Below are 17,993 nucleotides of genomic sequence, written 5' to 3' on the forward strand. Positions count from 1 at the left end.
CTACCAACGTCCGCGAATCCAGAAACTCCACTTGGCACCTAATGAGAGTTGTTGGATCGTCCGTGTGTCTCTAGCCGTAAGATTTCCAAGTGCACCATAAACTCCACTCGGCAAACTCGTTCCGCAACGAGGATCTGATCTCACATGCTAGGAAAATATGATTATATTCTCGGCGATTTTACTTCACAGGCTAGAATGTGTTTTTGTCATGTAGGTGAGATTTTTGTTTGTTTGTTTGTTTTGCAGCACCCGTGGAGGAACGATGACGCCACGTTGCATATGAGTAACATATAACCACGTCTTTAACTGCACGATACATTCATTTGGTTTACATAATAACTTTGGAATGGAAAATAAGATTTAATGAAATATTAAAAGTTACGTTAAAAGTGTAGTCTGATCTGGCACACGTCACGTAGCTAGGCAATCTCAGAAATCTGCTCCAACATGATATTTGGTACTTACCAAATACAAAAAAAACTACCGTGCAGATATGACATAATAAAAAAAAAGGCATCGGTAGGATAGCGTATTCCTATAGGACTCTAATTGCATCCATTAAAATCTACCAAAATTGCATACGTACATGCAAATATATAGATTAGATAAATAGTACGTGAGAACTTGGGAGCTGTCCGTACAATGCAAAGTATATAGATATGGATTCCATGTGAATTAGGGAGTGGTTCGTCCATGTAAAAAGATTATACAGCTAAATTAATTCATTTGTTTAGATGTATAAGGATATTCTGAAGAAAAATAGATTTAAAAGTTAGGCAAAACTATGCGCAGAATTCTATAAAAAGAATTCATGTACATAAGAGGAGTTCCTAAAAAACAAACACCATACATGAACTGGATCTAAATTAGTTGGGTGGATTAAATATATTCATGTACGGGATAGTAAAATAGAAAAAATCGAACGGTGTATATACACATCTGCATAGGCTAGAAGTTATGAAGCTATTGATCGTGAGATCTCCGATTTAAGATTGTGAGAATCTCTAAAAATAAGTCTGGGATTTAACGAGAAAATAGGTGATCTATCCCTACAGTTCTCTAGCTAATAGATAGACACGTCCAAACATTAACCTGTATGCATATGTGATGAACGTCTTGGCGTGGATTAACTCAACAAAAAGTACATATTGTGCATGTCAAGGACACCTAACAACAATCCTACGCCCGTCAAAAAGAAAAAATCCTACGAGTAGTATCCAGTCAGCGGGAAAAAATGGTAACAAAATTACACAAGGTTTTTTTCTTGGTTTTAAAAATTATACCGATGGACAACGGTATTAGCGGTTTTCGGACATGCCGAAAATGCCAGCCAAAATACCTCCAATAAAATTTATCAAACAATGTTATAAACTTGCCAAAAATTATCAAAAATCTTTAAAATTAAATTATGTAACTACCGGGATGTTCCGTACGTCCGGTATAAATTTGTTCCCGTGCTAACCGGAATAACTGGTTTTTGGCAAGATTTTGGAAATCACGACAAAGAAAAACATTTATTTTAAACCAAGAGGCCCAAATTAAATCCATCTGGCATCTTTTTTTTACTTGGATCCAACTCACGCCAACCAGGACAAGGCATAGTGCATGATCAAAAGAGGGTGATTGGCTCAGGTTCTAGGCCTAAGGTGTCTAGATAACGGTTGTATTTGTATCATAAGAAGGAGAGGACGGGCTTAAGCAGTTTGGTGCTAGGCAACCAGCTTTAGACTATTAGTTATTCCACATCAGCTTGGCTAATGTGTAGTACATTATCAGATCAATCTTAACGCGACTAGATTGGTGAGAAATTTTGTCATTGTTAACTTTCCTAGCTCATCTTTTTCGTGCAATCCTTCTATTCCACACGAGGGAATCCATGAGAACGAAAAAGTTTCCTAGCTATTAACAAGATCAAGGCATATACATGGGGTTTGTTCGACTACGACTGTTGTAGAAGACCAATATATCTCATGGGCAAGTGTTTTCTAATGACCTATATGCCTCAAAAGTTTCTTAATTGAAATATCCTTGCCACGTCCAATAACAAGTCAGCCAACGAACTACTATATACCATGGTTATGTGCAAGCAACTATGTGAACCATGATGAGAGTTTGTGGTGGTTGTAGAATAATACTATTTAGAAGTTAGAATTCAATGTTCATAGAGCCATAAATTTATTTCGCAAACAGAATGGGTGCATTCAAGACATGCCCTCGCATTTGCGAGGGTCACCTGGCTAGTTATATCTACTTATATGTACAACGGTGGTTCTACAATGTTACAACTTCATATAACACATTGTGCAATCTCTAAATGATTTCTATTATTTTCTCTTCAAACCAAATGGTTGGTTCTATATTTAAGTGCTCCTTTTATAATTTGGGATAGAGATTTGTCGCAACAGATTTATGTCAGTAGTTTCTTCATCCATTTACCATCATCATTTATTTATAATAAACTTTTTTATTTTTTAAAAATTACTATAAATTTTATCAACATATGATCTTGACTGATATTGTTTCATATCATATTCAAGAAAATTAAGGACATACTAATTCATCTACATATAAAGATATATTAACTTGATTTTGTCGTTGACCCTAGAAATTTTAATTCAAGTAAATTTGAAGCATATAATTACCAATAAAATGGTATTAATTTTTTAGTTTTTACGAAGGAGTTGTTAAAAATATTTTGCTAAAACACATTTTTTTGATTGGATAAATCTAAGAGTGATAATATCACATGTATTCACAGATTAATTTGTGCCCCTCGAGAACTGGGAATATATGTATATGTTTGTGCCTACTTTACTTTATAAAATAGCATGCCAAATAATTCTAAAGCTAGTAGAGCTATCTAGAATCCATGGTTGGCTATTTTAGATGTAAGTAAAATAGAAGAGATAACAACAATCTATTACCTAAACAAAAATCCTAGAACATAGTGTGTATATGTTAGGGTTTTGTCCACATATTGTTGCATTACGTTGCTACTAGTATTCTGCGGCTTAAGGTCATATAGCTACATGGGTATTATATAGTTATCTGGACAACACTCACAAACTGAATTCATGAGGAGCAAGTTACATAAGTTAAACCATAGCATTCCATCACTTGTGGGCGAACCATTACAACAACCTCAAATCGTTGCCATGTCAACTCGAAAGAGAGGGGATTTGATGACTAGGTGTATACGTGAGCACCCTCTAGATGCCACACGATCTGCGTTGAGATCCGGTTCTCGTCAATTGGATCTGTTGCCTTGACGTTGTCTTATCCATCGCTAAGCATACTTGGCGTGGCTCCTACGTGATTTGAAAGTGCATCTGGCCCACTATTTGAATTTAAAAAGGTGGGTCCTACGTGATTTGGAAGTGTTGTTAGTGCTGATGTGGTTTGCTAACCCAACAATGATGGTAACAGTGGATTGCTAGATGCAACACGTGTCAACCAATGGATGCGTGCTCACGTATACACCCGGTCACCAGGCTTCTTTTGCAACTAGAAATGAGAAATAGATGTGTACAAGGGAACACATGCGGCCCATTAGCATGTTTTGACGAGTTCGATGATTGTAGATGCATTTCACTCAAAAAATAAGTTGAATCCATTGATATATCAATAAATTTTGGATCAAATATTGACATCTCATTCACTTCATTTGAAATGGCAAATAAATGTTAATTTTATCATCCGGTATCGGTGTCGGTGGATCCCGTCCCTCTTGTTCGTGTGTACCCATTTATTTATTATTTACGTTTTTGTTAGTTTTTGAATTTTATCCTTTGGTATGTTCAACCACTTGTCCACGCCATGTCAACACGCATAACAAATCACCAAGTAGGAAAAAAAAAAGTATGAGCTTCAACAAATTTGTTTGTCATGTTCAGTTTGAGACTCCCGTGCCTCCCGGGCGACTCCAGAGGCGTCGCCACCGTCACCCAAAAAGATCCCTTCCCGGTCGCTCCCTGACAAGGGATTAACTTGTCAATGCCTATGGATTATAGGCTAGGGTTTAGTTAGAAGTAGAGGGCAAGTAGATCTCGAAGGTTTCAGCCGAAAAGTACTCGACGAATATGAAAACTAGGGTTTGCAGATAATGATTCGATGATCTTCTCGTCCCTCGACCCCCCTTTATATAGGTGGAGCCGAGGGATTCGTGCTATACAAGGATTACGCAGTCCGGGACGGTTTCTAACTCATCCCGCCGCATTTACAAATAACACTTCCTATTACAACTCTATCTTTTCCTTAAATACATCTTGGGCTGTCGAGTCTTCTTATTCTTCGGGTAGTGGGCCTTCAATAAACCCCGGGTACTATATTAGGCAGGCCCATTTGGGATGCCTATGTCGTAGCCCCCGAGATTTTGCTTGAATCGTAGAATCGGGGAAAATCTCCACCGTCTATTTTTATTCGAAAGCTTTTAACTTTTATACTTTTTCTCATAAAATTCTATATTGTACAGGGATATTGGTAGTTGGGGCTAGTTCATCCGACGGATCGGGTACTAGTTAACTCGCTCTAGTGGCAATCCGCAAAAACCTACTTCAAAATCACGTCCCCGGACATGATTTCGGGATACTCGGTGTAAACTTCGACAGGCGCCGCTTAAGGTCTTACCATTCCGTCGAGTCCCGATTAAATTTATCGAGTACCTAACGCGTCCGTTAGGATTTTTCTTCGTATCCGTTGATACGGATAAAAGTAGCAGTAGCGCAGTCTTCGGCGATGCCACGCCCGGCAGAATAGGTCCGGGGTCTTACCTTCGCAATTTTGCGGCATTCGAAATTGATCGCAACTTCGGCGTTCCGAGAATATATTGTCGAGTGCTTTTCCGAGCTGTTGGAATGGCACATTTTATTGAGTCAAATATGACTTATATTGCTTTCCCGATGGGAGTATATGGAGAGTTAATGATAACTCGAAATATACTCTCTTGCTTGTTCTATTTTTCCTTTGTTAATTTCATCGGGCACGCGAACAGCGTTCCCGATGGGAGTAGCCCCCGAGGCTACAGCCAAGAACTTGTGCTTGGTTGTAGGCTCAACATTTTAGTCCACCTTGTCACTATATTGCCATTATCTCTTGATATTCTTTCCTCCTTCTTCTTCTCTCTTTTTTTTTTTTTTTTTTTTTTTTTTTATCGGGTGCGCGAACAGCGCTCCTGATGGGAGTAGCCCCCGAGGCTACAGCCAAGAACTTGTGCTTGACTGTAGGCTCAACATTTTCTATATTTGCCATTGTCGAAAGTTTTCTTTTTTCGAAGTAGCTCCCGAGCATTTGGGCAAAAACTTGTTTCCGACCAAAGGCTCCCGATGCATTCAAATAACTTATCCCGTCGCCATTCTCCTTTCTCTTGTCGACATATTTTCCCTTGTCAAATTTTCTTCAACTCTATCACCGGTCGATATTTTTCTCGCTTTGTGGGTCCATCGTTCCCACCATGTTGACACGTCGTGCAAGTGGGGGACACACGTCCTCCGCTTTTCTCGGTGCTCGTGCGGTAACGCCTATTCCCGATAAAAATACTTTTTTGCCCTTGTAACCGGAAAATCAATTCTCACCACACGATTTCCTCATCCAACGGTACACTCGCTTCACCCAATTCTTATATAAACCTCGTCTTCAACCTCCGTTCATCCCTCGCTTGCGCCGCTCACCTGTTCCTCTTCGCAAATCTTCCTCTCGCGCCCAATCTTCGCCGATTTCCCGCTCTCGCATACATTGCTCAATCCGCTTCCGTGGATGCCGCCGCGTGCGCGTTTGACCCGCCACAGCACTCCGCAGTCCGCGATGGCCGCCGAAGATCTTGAGTGGGAGAGATCCAAGATCTCCAACCAAGACGCCAACTCTGATGAAAAGGCTTGGCCCGATGAAGAAGGAAGGCGCCATCCGCTTTCCAGGTGAAGAAAGCTATCCCAAGCCTCCAATGGAGTATCGGGTTAGTTTCGTTGATCATCTTATCCGCGGCCTCTCTACCCCAATCCATGATTTCCTCCGCGGTCTTCTCTTTGTCTATGGGATTCAACCGCATCATCCGACCCCCAATTCCATCCTTCACATTTCTATTTTTATCACCCTTTGCGAATGCTTTCTTGGAGTCGCTCCTAATTGGGCTCTTTGGAAACGCATCTTCTCGCCTCCGCCGCAATGGCTCCCACAACGTCACTTATAACATAGGTGGCGTTGTTATCCGTATTCGTACCGATGTCGATTATTTCGACGTCAAGTTTCCCGATTCTCGTCCAAGGATGGCGCAAGAAGTGGCTTTACATTCACGAAGAAAGCGCCAACTCCGTTGAGCACAACATAATTCCCTTCGACGGGAGTGCCAAAATTCAGCGCCGTCGCTCCCGGGATGCCGAAGCTTCGAGGAAGAGAAAAAGCGACAGAGGCGCTCATGTCTCGCATTCGCCAGCTTCAAAATACTCGAGGCGAGGAGCTATCTGGTGTTCAAATCACCGCTTACTTCCTTAGGATTAGAGTGCAGCCTCTTCAGGCTCGCAAAAATCCCCTTTGGACGTACTCTGGTGAAAATGACGCCACCGTGAATCTCCGTAACCTTTCCACCAAGGACTTGGAGAAGTTGGTTCGAAGACTTTCTCGCCCGGGCAAAGATCCAGTTCCTTCTTCTTGTCGCGTGGAACCATACAGACTCCACCAATCCACTCCCCAAGGTATTTTGTCTTTCCGCGTTTTTATCTTGTTGCGCCCTTTTTTTTCCTGCATCTCATTGTATTGTCATCTCTTTACGTCTTCTTTGGTTTCTTATTTTTTCAGGACCATCCTAGTATAACTTCCCTTCCTCCTCTTCCCCGAGGGTGGAGAAGTCGAAGAAATGACCGTCGTTGCCGACGATACTCAAGGCTCTTCTCGTCCCCGAAAGTGAAGTCGCGGGTTCTCACAAATCCGCGGCTTCTCATGAGAGAGAGGTTGAGTCCGAAGCTAGTGAATCGACCGAATCCCTTCCTCCCCGCTCGTTTCTCCGAAGAACAAAAGGAAAAGGACTGAAGTCGAGGATTCTCGGCATTTCTAAGGCTGAAGAAGTTGTTCCTTCCGATCCGAAGGCAGCTTATGATCCTTATTTTGAGTCCCTCATCAGCTCGTAAGTCAATTTTATCTCTCCTCCTCTTTTTGATGTACTCGAAAGATTTAACTCTGTCTTGCTTTTTGTACTGTCGATTTTTTTTTACTAGTGATGAGGAAGAAGTACCAGTTACTGACGTAGCTCCTCGGACCAGCACGTCATGTACTGTGCTTGTTTCAGACACGTTAGTTGAAGGAGATGAAATATCGCCTCCCCAACAAAACGTCGTCACTACTACTCCACCATCGAGCCCCCTTGTCCCTTCGCCAAAAAGGGCAAGGGTTGAAATGATCGTTGAGCCTCCTCCTCAATTGGGCAGTTCTTCCTCGCAGCTCTTGGATGATGTAAGTTTATCGAGATCTATATTTCCTCTATTTTGCTTTTGTGGACCTTTACTTTGTGTAATGCCGAAATTTTTCCCCTTCTTTCCTTCTTCTTTGACAGCCTATGATCAAGGATCTTATCCGCATTGGGTCCCAATTTATTGGGTACCGCGAGTATGCCAGCGAGCCGAAGGTGACGACTTTTATACTTGCTCGTTTTTCCTTGGTTTTTTACTCGCTGTCGCTTGTCGCTATTTTTGATCTTTCTTCTCTTCCTTTTCCTTTCTCAACAGAAAAACTTGCGGAAGCTAACCAACGTGCCGAGATACTTTCTCGAATCTTGAGAAAAGTGAAACGGCTCGCAAGAAAGCTGAGCTTGCTGCTAGCGAAGCCGAGCTGAAGCCGATGATGCCAAAGCAAAGGCTGCTAGTGTCGAAGAATTGCAGCAAAGGCTCAAAGATGCCGAATCCGCCTTGCACGAGCAAAAATCTGCACGGTGTTGCACGAGAACAAGGGATCATCAAGCGTCCGAATTCGCAAAGTCGACGTACACCGAGTAATATCACTTGTCCCTTCTATTTTGTTTGTACTTCTTGTTTCTTGGTTTTTGACTAATGTTCTTTCTTGTGTGGCAGCCCAAACCAACCAAGATTTTGACCCGGAAAAGCCCGTCAATGACCCTCTTCTTGACGCACTTTCTCTTCTAGAGTCCCATGGACGCGAAATTCGTGAAGGCGTGGCCAATGCCGTGGGGCTTTGTCGGCGTTGTTCCCCTACTTCTTCCCGAAGAAAGAGGAACCTTCGACTTTCCTTGACCTCGCCAAGATGTTCAATACATCGAAGATCTTGGGCTGAAGCCGCGCCATGAGAACATGAAGGTAGCCGTTGAAAATACTCGTTGCTCGGTTGTCGACAGGCAGCAGACTCTCGACTGGACGAAGGTTGGCGACACCGATCTGATAGAACAGCCGAGGTGGAAGTCACTGATGAAGGCGGCCAAGCCCAATACGAAGAAAATCTTGGCGTATCTCGGGATCCAGCCAACGTCGACTCCTAGTTCGTCAAGGCCGGAGGTCTAGTTGCATGCCTCTCGTTTTTCTTTTGCTTCTTTTGCTCTTGTCGCCAAAGTAGTCTTTTGGCGACACGTATTTCCCTAGCTCCACCGTAGTGCCCTTGTAATTATTCTCGAGAGATTAATGAAGAACTCTATCTTTGCCTCGTTTTTTAATGTTGTTCCGTTTTAAATTTCAGTTGATATTTGATAACTATACTCCAATTCCTACTCCTTCCAATGCTTCGCCTTCTTCCCACGCGGAGAGAACTCGTACGATACCGCACCTGTCGATGATACCTTGTCGCAAGAATTGAATGATCTTCGACAACAACTTCGATATGCGAAAAGCAAACACTTGCGATGATGGAGCAGCCTCGTAAATCATCCGAAGCCGAAAAGTTGCCCTTCAAGCAAGCTCCGCGAGGCCGTGGTCGCTAAGGAGATTGTCAGTTTCGAAGCCGAAAAGCGGTCACTCGAGAAAATTTCATGCTCGAGTTAATGAATGAGGCCAGTGCGGATATGTCGGGTATGTTTGTCTCGTCTTGTGATATCTTTCATCTTCATGCTATTGTCTCCTAAAGGTTGTCCCTTCGTTGTGTTGATAGGTGTGTTTATTGATGCTGCTGCCGAGGAAGAGAGGGTAAACACTAGGACAAACCTCCTTGTCAATCTTTCCTTGGACCATGGTTCTTTGTTTTGGGCCACTCCGGAGAGGACCCGCCAAATTACTGTATTTCAGGATCGTACCTCTCAAACCCGTGATTTCCTTCACTTCGTACCAAAACCTTATCTATGGTTTACAACTCCATGTTTCCTCGAATGTCCCACCAAAAACTCTTCCCGAATTGATGGAAAGGTTCAAGGATGCTCGCAGGTATCCACGATTTTGTCAAAGCACAACCGGTAGCCGGTGCCGCATTTGCTCTTATCATGCTCCGGATCCGTCACTCAAAGCTTGACCTTGCCCAAGTTGTCGAGAGGGTTCATCAAAAGGTAAAATGCCGGAGAGTTGGTGTTGATAGGATTATCACGAAGGTTACACCTATAGCCGAAGAAATGATTGAGGACCTTCTTCGGATGGATGCCGACTTTTTGCCGATGGCCATTATGCCGACTTTCTTGGTGCCGCTCCCGAAGAGAACAGACAGTTACTCTTGATGACATACCGAATCAAGACTAGTTATTTGCTTCTTGTAGAAATTTCTTCTTTGTAGTCCATGACTATATTGTAAAGCAACCATTATATTTCTATGTTTGCCTAGCCCCCGAGTGTTTCGGTGACTTTTTACTATATTTGTATACTTGCGAGGTTGTGGACCAAGGCATTTATATATTGAAGGCAAATATGAGCCCCCGAGCTTTTACGGAGTACTATTTTGTATTGTTATTGACTCACGAGGTATTTGAATACCAAGGCAAGATTTTTTTCTTCTTTTGTTGATGAACTATATTGAAATTCGTCTGAGCGATGACTTTGGTCGCGTTGACAAAGAAAAAGGTGATATAGCCACTATCTTTATTATATTGCAAGCACCGCGAGCCCGCCTCATTAAAAACCTTCTCCGGCCCCACTCGGTGCCCCGAAAAAGGAAAAGAGTGCGTCCGAAAACTCGCGGGCGTTTCAGTACATTGAAGTTTTACAAGGACTATATTTCGACTCTAGGCGTAGAACCGCCCGAGTTGCGCCACGTTCCAGGGGTTTGGCTCCTCCACCCCTCGTCTTCTTGTCCTTTATCCCGTATGCTCCTCCTCCGATTACTTCCGTGACGATGTAAGGGCCGAGCCACGGTGACTCGAGTTTTTCATGACTTTTTTGCGTGAGCCGAAGAACTAGGTCGCCCACTCGAAAAGATCTTGGCCGCAAACGTCGACCGTGGTAATTCTTCAAGTCCTCGTTGATATTTGGTTACTCGAGACAATACTTCATCTCGAGCTTCATCAAGTGCGTCCACATCATCTTCTAATGCTTTTCTCGACGTTTCTTCGTCATACTCCGCGACACGTGGAGAGTTGTGCTCTATCTCGATTGGTAGTACCGTCTTCTCGCTCCATGTACCGGAAAAACGGAGTTTCCCGTGTCGCCGTATTTGGAGTTGTTCGGATGCTCCACAACACACTTGGTAGTTCTTCGAGCCGGTATGTCGAGCTTTTTCTAGTGGTCCTAACAAGCGCTTCTTGATGCCATTGCAGATGATGCCATTGGCTTTCTCGACTTGCCCATTGGTTTGAGGATGTGCAACCGATGCAAAGTTCAGCTTGATACCCACCTCTTCGCAATAGTCTTTGAATTCATTGGACGTGAAGTTGCCGCCGTTGTCCGTGACGATGCTCGTGGGGCACTCCAAACCTCGAAGACGAGGTCTTTTATGAATTTTACTGCAGATGCTCCGTCCGGTGAATTTATCGGCTTCGCTTCTATCCACTTTGTGAATTTGTCGACGACTACTAGCATGTATTCCTTTCCTCCCGGCGACGATTTGTGTAACTTGCCAACCATGTCGAGTCCCCATTGTGCAAAGGGCCATGACAAAGGTATTGGTGCTAGCTCGCTCGCCGGAGAGTGAGGTTTTGCGGCAAACCTTTGACACGCGTCGCAAGTTCGTACTATGTCCTTAGCGTCCTCTATTGCCGTCAACCAGCAGAATCCTGCCCGAAAAACCTTGGCTGCGATAGCTCGACTACTTGCGTGGTGGCCACATATTCCTTCATGTACGTCCTTTAGAATTATTCTTCCTTCTTCGGGTGTAACGCACCTTTGCAAGACGCCCGAAATACTTCGCTTATATAATTCTCCCTTAACCACCGTGAAAGCTTTGGAGCGTCGGATTACTCGCCTTGCCTCAACCGGATCATCCGGTATTTCTTTCCTGAGGATATATGATATGTATGGCTGCATCCATGGTATCTGTATTACTAGGACCAGGTCTTGCTCTTCTTCTTCTTCCTCTTGCTTCTCCTTGATAGCCCTCGAGGGTTTCTTCTCCTTCTTTTTTGATTTTGTCGTCTCAGTGGATCTCTCTGTTATCTCCTCCCAAAATACACCTGGTGGGACCTGCAAGGCACCGCGACCCGATGTTTGCAAGAACGTCGGCTTCGTCGTTGCTCAATCTGCTAATATGTTTTACTTCGCATCCATCGAACAATTTCTCGAGCTCATTGTACACCTCCTTGTATGCCATCATGCTATCATTGATCTGCGTCACATTGGTTCATAACTTGCCGAGCTACCAACCGTGAGTCGCCAAAGATTTTTAGTCGAGTTGCTCCGCAGTGCTTTCGCCATCTTCATCCCGTGTATGAGAGCCTCATATTCCGCTTCATTGTTAGATGCGTTGGGGAACGTCATACGAAGGATGTACTTCAACTTGTCGCCTTCGGGTGATATGAGTACTACTCCTCGCGCCAGCCCCTTCTAGCCTCTTGGACCCATCGAAGTTCATGGTCCAGGTTCTCGATAAATCTGGGGTCCCGTATTTTGCAACTCCATCCACTCGCGATGAAGTCCGGTAGTATTTGCGACTTTATTGCTTTTCTTTTTCATACGTGATGTCCCGAGGGGAAAGTTCTATTCCCCAAAGGGAGACACGACCCGTAGCTTCCGGGTTGTTCAGGTATATTTGACAAAGGAGCTTCATTGACCACTATGATCGGGTGTGCCGAAAAATAGTGGCGCAATTTTCGTGTCCGTCGTGAACACTCCATATGCTAGCTTTTGGTACCGAGGGTACCTCTGTTTCGAGGGCGACAAGACTTCGCTCACGAAGTATACCGGTCGCCGCACTCCATGGATTTTCCCTTCTTCTTCTCTTTCGACAACTAACACCGTGCTAACCACTTGGGGCGTGGCTGCAATATACGGCGAGGAGAGGTTCCTTTTCCTTAGGAGCCACTAAGATTGGTGGTGTCGATATTTTTCGCTTTAGATCTTCGAAAGCTCGATCGGCCTTCTTCGTTCCACCGGAATTTATCTCCTTGCTTTATCGACGCATAAAATGGTAGTGCTTTTTCTCCTAACCTCGGCGACGAATCCGCTCGTAGCCGCGACTCGCCCAGCTAGTCGTCGTATTTCTTTCAACTTCGTTGGCTTCCTCATTGTTACTATGGCTTGTATTTTGTCGGGATTTGCTTCAATCCCTCTTGCTGAAACTAGAAATCCCGAAGTTCTCCCGCCGGGACCCCAAAAGAACACTTCGTCGGGTTCAGCTTGAGGCAGAATTTGTCGAGGTTGTCAAAAGTTTCTTTGAGATCCTCGATCAGCGTTGCCCCCTTTTTTGACGTTATGACGACATCATCGATGTATACTTGCACGTTTTTCCCAATCTGTGTTGCTAAACACTTCTGCATCATCCTCTGATATGTTGCTCCCGCATTTTTTAGACCGAAGGGCATTGTCTTGTAGCAAAACACGCCGTAAGGTGTAATAAACGCTCGTCTTGGCTTCATCATCTTCTTTTAGTCCGATCTGGTTATAACCGAGTATGCATCCAAAAAGGAAAGACGTTCACAACCTGCCGTGGAGTCGATAATTTGATCGATCCTTGGGAGGGAAAGTGATCCTTAGGGCAATGTTTGTTGAGACACGTGAAGTCGACGCACATGCGAAGGACTCGTCGTGTTTTTCTTTGGCACCATCACCGGGTTAGCTACCCATGTGGCTTCCGTAGATATCTCTCCGATAAAACCAGCTTCCTCTAGTCGATTTATTTCTCGATAGCATGGATTTGCGGTTTGGTTCCGAAAGCGCCGCAAAGGTTGTCTCGATTGGTTTCGTCGTTGGATCCAAATTTAGGTGGTGCTCGGCAAGTTCCCCGGGTACTCCCGGCATGTCACCTGGACACCATGCGAAGATTTTCCAGTTCTCACGGAGGAACTCGACGAGCGCGCTTTCCTATGCGATATCCATGTTGTTTGCAATGGATGTCGTCTTTTTGGATCCGTCGGGTGAATCCGCACCTCCTTAGAATTTTTCTCTCGTGTTGAAAGTTGATTCCTTGTTTGGCCTTCCGACGTCCGGCGATACGTTGTAATCGGTCATGCTCTTCGACGCCAAGTATTCCGCTTGCATCCCGAAGGTTTCGACAATCGATGGAAATCCTTGTCGCACTTATCAGCCTAAAGCAAAACTCCCTTTGACCGTGATTGGTCCCTTGGGTCCAGGCAATCTCCATAACAGGTATGTATAGTGTGGTACCGCCATAAATCTAGCGTATGCTCGGTCGTCCCAACAAAGCGTGGTACTGCGATGGGAAATCCACGACTTCAAACTCCAGCCTTCTCGATTCTATAATTTTCTCGGGTTCCAAACCGAACGTCGAGGTTGATCTTCCCCAATGGGTAACTTGGTTTCTCTCGGTGTGATGCCGTGGAACCTTGTGTCCGTTGGCTTCGGGTTTGCTAAGGATATGTTCATCTTCCTCAATGTATCCGCATACATGAGGTTTAAGCTGCTGCCACCATCTATGAATACTCGAGAAACGTCAAATCCTGCGATAACTCGCCGGCGTAATGAGTGCTCGACCGCCCCGGTCGAGGAACTTGCTCGCGGGTGGTCCGCTATGGTGAAGCCGATGTCTTGTCCCGACCAATTGAGGTACTCAACTCGTTGGTGGAGGCATTTTCTCCGCCATGAACACCTGTCGCGAGATTACTTTTTGAGCTCTATTGGATGGCCTTCCCTTCCGAATCATCGACACTCGCTCCGTTGGAGTTAGGATCAACATAGGGTGGTGGTGCTCGGTGCTGCCGCTATTCTGAGCTGGTGTTGATTGCCTTCACGTAATCGCGGGAGGTGGCGGTAGATGAATTTCGCTCCTAGGCTCCCGAGGGTTTCTCTCGTGCTGCTCGTGCGTGAGCGTTTTCCGCACATCCGAACATTGCTTGGAAATTTCGACAATCTTTCTCGGCAGTGTCCTGACTGTCTTTTCCCATTGCTATCGAGGAAAAAATGCATCTGGCACGGTCCGTTCGAGCATTTCTTCGGGAGACATAAAAGGTCGTGGAAACCTTGGCCCACTATTTTGCCTGTTACGGGAGTCGTCCCTATTATCGCCTCGCTGCTCATTGCTTCTCCGATAATCATCTCTGTTGCTTGCTCCTCGTATTTGACCGAAATCCCGCCGAAATTTGCCCCGGGGCGTCGTAATTCGGATACCGCCGAGGAAATCGTCGCCTCGTTCGATAATTTCGACTACGGTCCTCCTCCGGCGACTCGTGTCGTTTATTGTGGACAGCGTCTTCTCCGTCCGCCCATCTATTTGCTATCTCCATCAACGCGGATACTCGTTTTTGGATTGGTCCTTCCCAAGTCCTCGACAAAATCTCCGCGCTCGATTCCTGCGACAAACGCATCTATTGCTCTCTCGTCAGATATATTTTCTGCCGAGTTTTTTATGATGTTCCACCTTTGGATGTATTTTCTCATTGACTCATCTGGCTTTTGTCGACACGCCCTCAGCTCTTCCAACGATGCGGGCTTTTTGCATGTGGATCCGAAGTTTTTGACGAAAACGTCCTCGAAACTTTCCCAGTTGTCGATGGATCCCGGCGGAAGTTTTTTGATCCAAGATCGTGCGGCTCCACTTAGGTGCACCCGAATACTTTGCATGGCTGTTGCTCTAGTTCCTCCGGTTAGCTTTACCGTCTCGAGGTAATCGATTAGCTCGGTCCTCCGGGTCTTGCAGGCCGTCGAACTTTTTGAAGTGATCGGGTAACTTGAATCCCGAGGGGACTCGAGTTTTTCGGACTCTTCTCGTGAAACAAGGTAGACCACACATATCCTCGTCATTAAGCTCCGGGACCGCCGATGATCTCTTCTCGCTTTGCCTTGCTCTGTCGACCCTTGCTTGTACTCCTCGTGTCTCTTGCTCCACTTGGTCCTTCCGGAGCTGCCGCCGTTACTGCCGCAGGTCGTGGACTATTTTGCCTTGCTCGCTCCTTCGGGAGGCGTTGCTACGAACGCCGTCCCCATAGCTCCAACTCCCGCCAATGCCATGTTGTATAATGTTTCCCTTGGATCTCCTCGGGGTGGCTTGGATGCGAGGATGTAAGCTTGTGTCGCCATATACCCAGCTTACCGGTGTCCTAGGGATAATATTTCCTCTTGTATCTATCGACATAAAGGACATGTCGAGGTTTTGAACCAAGTACTCTCTCGTCCGCTTCGGGTATGTGTTGTAGCCTTGATCTTCCTCTCGTTCCGAGCCTCCCCGTGGCTATCACCCGAAACTCTAGATTGTCCACTTAGATCCGCCCTTCTCCGCTCGGATGCGAGGCTGCATCCTTTCTCCTGTTCAGCTCAGCTGTCTGTTTTTCTATTTCTCGGGCAGCTCGTGCGAGCATATATTGATAAGCTTGCGGTTCTTGAGCTGTAGCTGTTGTCGTCATTGGTTCCGAACCATCTATGGCTTTTGCCGCTCTATCCCGGGCTGCTCGTGGAAGTTGGACTCGACGCGTGGTGTGGGCCCGACATATTTAGTGCCCATACCTCTCCTTAGATCCGAGGGATCGACAAAAGGATTTCCCAATTGATCGAAAGCCTCCGATGTTTCCTCTTGATCTTCGATAGCATAAATCCGATGATATTTTGTACTCGGATCTATGTTGGGTTCGGTGACATCATTGTTGAGATTGATGAAGACCTTGCCCATCGTGAGAGATTTGTCGACGAAGTCGTAGCTCGTCGACATCGCTTGAGCCATCGCTTATATATGAGTCCGCAGATGACCCGGACGATGCGTTGTCGAAGATCTTGGCGAGTTTCTCTCTTGCTCTGGTGCTGACGTAGCGTGTTGCCGAAGTTTCTTCTTCTGACTCAGTTGATGATGCGTAGCTTGAAAATTCAGAATCGACCGCCGACGATCCCGACGAAATCGGAATTTCTACACGATACGATCCTTCTTTCTTGACGCGAAAGTGGAACCTTCCGAACGTCATCTCCAAGGGCTCCGCCAGATACGCATATGCATCCAAACGGGAGGGTGGGTGAGGAACAAAATCAACAGGACCAGTAGCGATCTCGTTTACCTCGATCCATAGTGTTGCTCCCGGTTGACGATGTCGAAGATCTTGAACGTGCCATCGAGATCAGATCCTTACGCCTCTAATCCCCACGAGACGGCGCCAATTGACAAGGGATTAACTTGTCAATGCCTATGGATTATAGGCTAGGGTTTAGTTAGAAGTAGAGGGCAAGTAGATCTCGAAGGTTTCAGCCGAAAAGTACTCGACGAATATGAAAACTAGGGTTTGCGGACAATGATTCGATGATCTTCTCGTCCCTCGACCCCCCTTTATATAGGTGGAGCCGAGGGATTCGTGCTATACAAGGATTACGAGTCCGGGACGGTTTCTAACTCATCCCGCCGCATTTACAAATAACACTTCCTATTACAACTCTATCTTTTCCTTAAATACATCTTGGGCTGTCGAGTCTTCTTATTCTTCGGGTAGTGGGCCTTCAATAAACCCCGGGTACTATATTAGGCAGGCCCATTTGGGATGCCTATGTCACTCCCTTCAACCCGCTTGTTGGGAATATGCCCTAGAGGCAATCATGTGTGATGTAATTCTCAATGTATTCATAAGGTTACTATATTTTCTTTGTATGAACATCTGATATGCATCATTAAATATGTGATTCGATTGTGGAACTGAGTATTCATGTTGTTCATACTATATTATTCTTAGTCATCGAAGTTGTGATGGACACACAACTTAGACTAATGTGTATGTCGGCTGATGACTCGGTTCCACTTGTCATGGGAATGGTGATGCTATTCCGACTTACACGGATTCAGCTAAAGAGTTTAGCATGAGTCGGACAGACCCACACTGAGATACAACAAACAAGTCATCATTTGTATGTCTCAATCAGTGTAATCCTTAGACCTGAGTTTGTCGCATGATCCGAGTTGTGGATGAATTGACTTAGACTCTGTCAAACGTTGTTCCGTAACAGGACAATTATAAAGACAGGGTTCGGGCTGGATAAGAAGCAAACTGCGTGACATGGATAACCAAGATGGGATTTTACCGCTCCAATTGGAGAGATATTCTTTGGGCCCTCTCAAGTGATATGATTCAGAAAGCATGGTGAATGGATCGTAGCGAACAAGAGGGGGGGTGAATGGCGCTACGGCAAGTTTTAGTCTTTTTCAATTTTTAGTGCAACGGAAGGTAAAGGTGATAACTTTAGCGATAGTGGTGATCCTACAATGATCCTAGGACAAGTGCAACAAGCAAAGGAATCAACAAGATAGTAAGAGTAAGGAGCGGGACAACCGGGGGCGCGGAGACGAGGCGAGGTTTGTTTCCCGCAGTTCCTTCCACAATAAGAAGTACGTCTGCGTTGAGGAGGTGCTAGTCTCACACAAGAGACTAGGCGGCCACACCACGAAGGAAGGCCTCACCTTCTTCCTCGAGAGAGCTCCACGAAGGTGCTCCCCCTTCTCCACTAAGGCACCGGTCGAGGCGGTGATTCCTTCACAAGGTTGGGGCGAGCTCCACACCACAAGGAGGCTCCCAA

Source organism: Lolium rigidum, chromosome 3 (genome assembly GCF_022539505.1).
Source record: "Lolium rigidum isolate FL_2022 chromosome 3, APGP_CSIRO_Lrig_0.1, whole genome shotgun sequence".
Taxonomy (NCBI): domain Eukaryota; kingdom Viridiplantae; phylum Streptophyta; class Magnoliopsida; order Poales; family Poaceae; genus Lolium; species Lolium rigidum.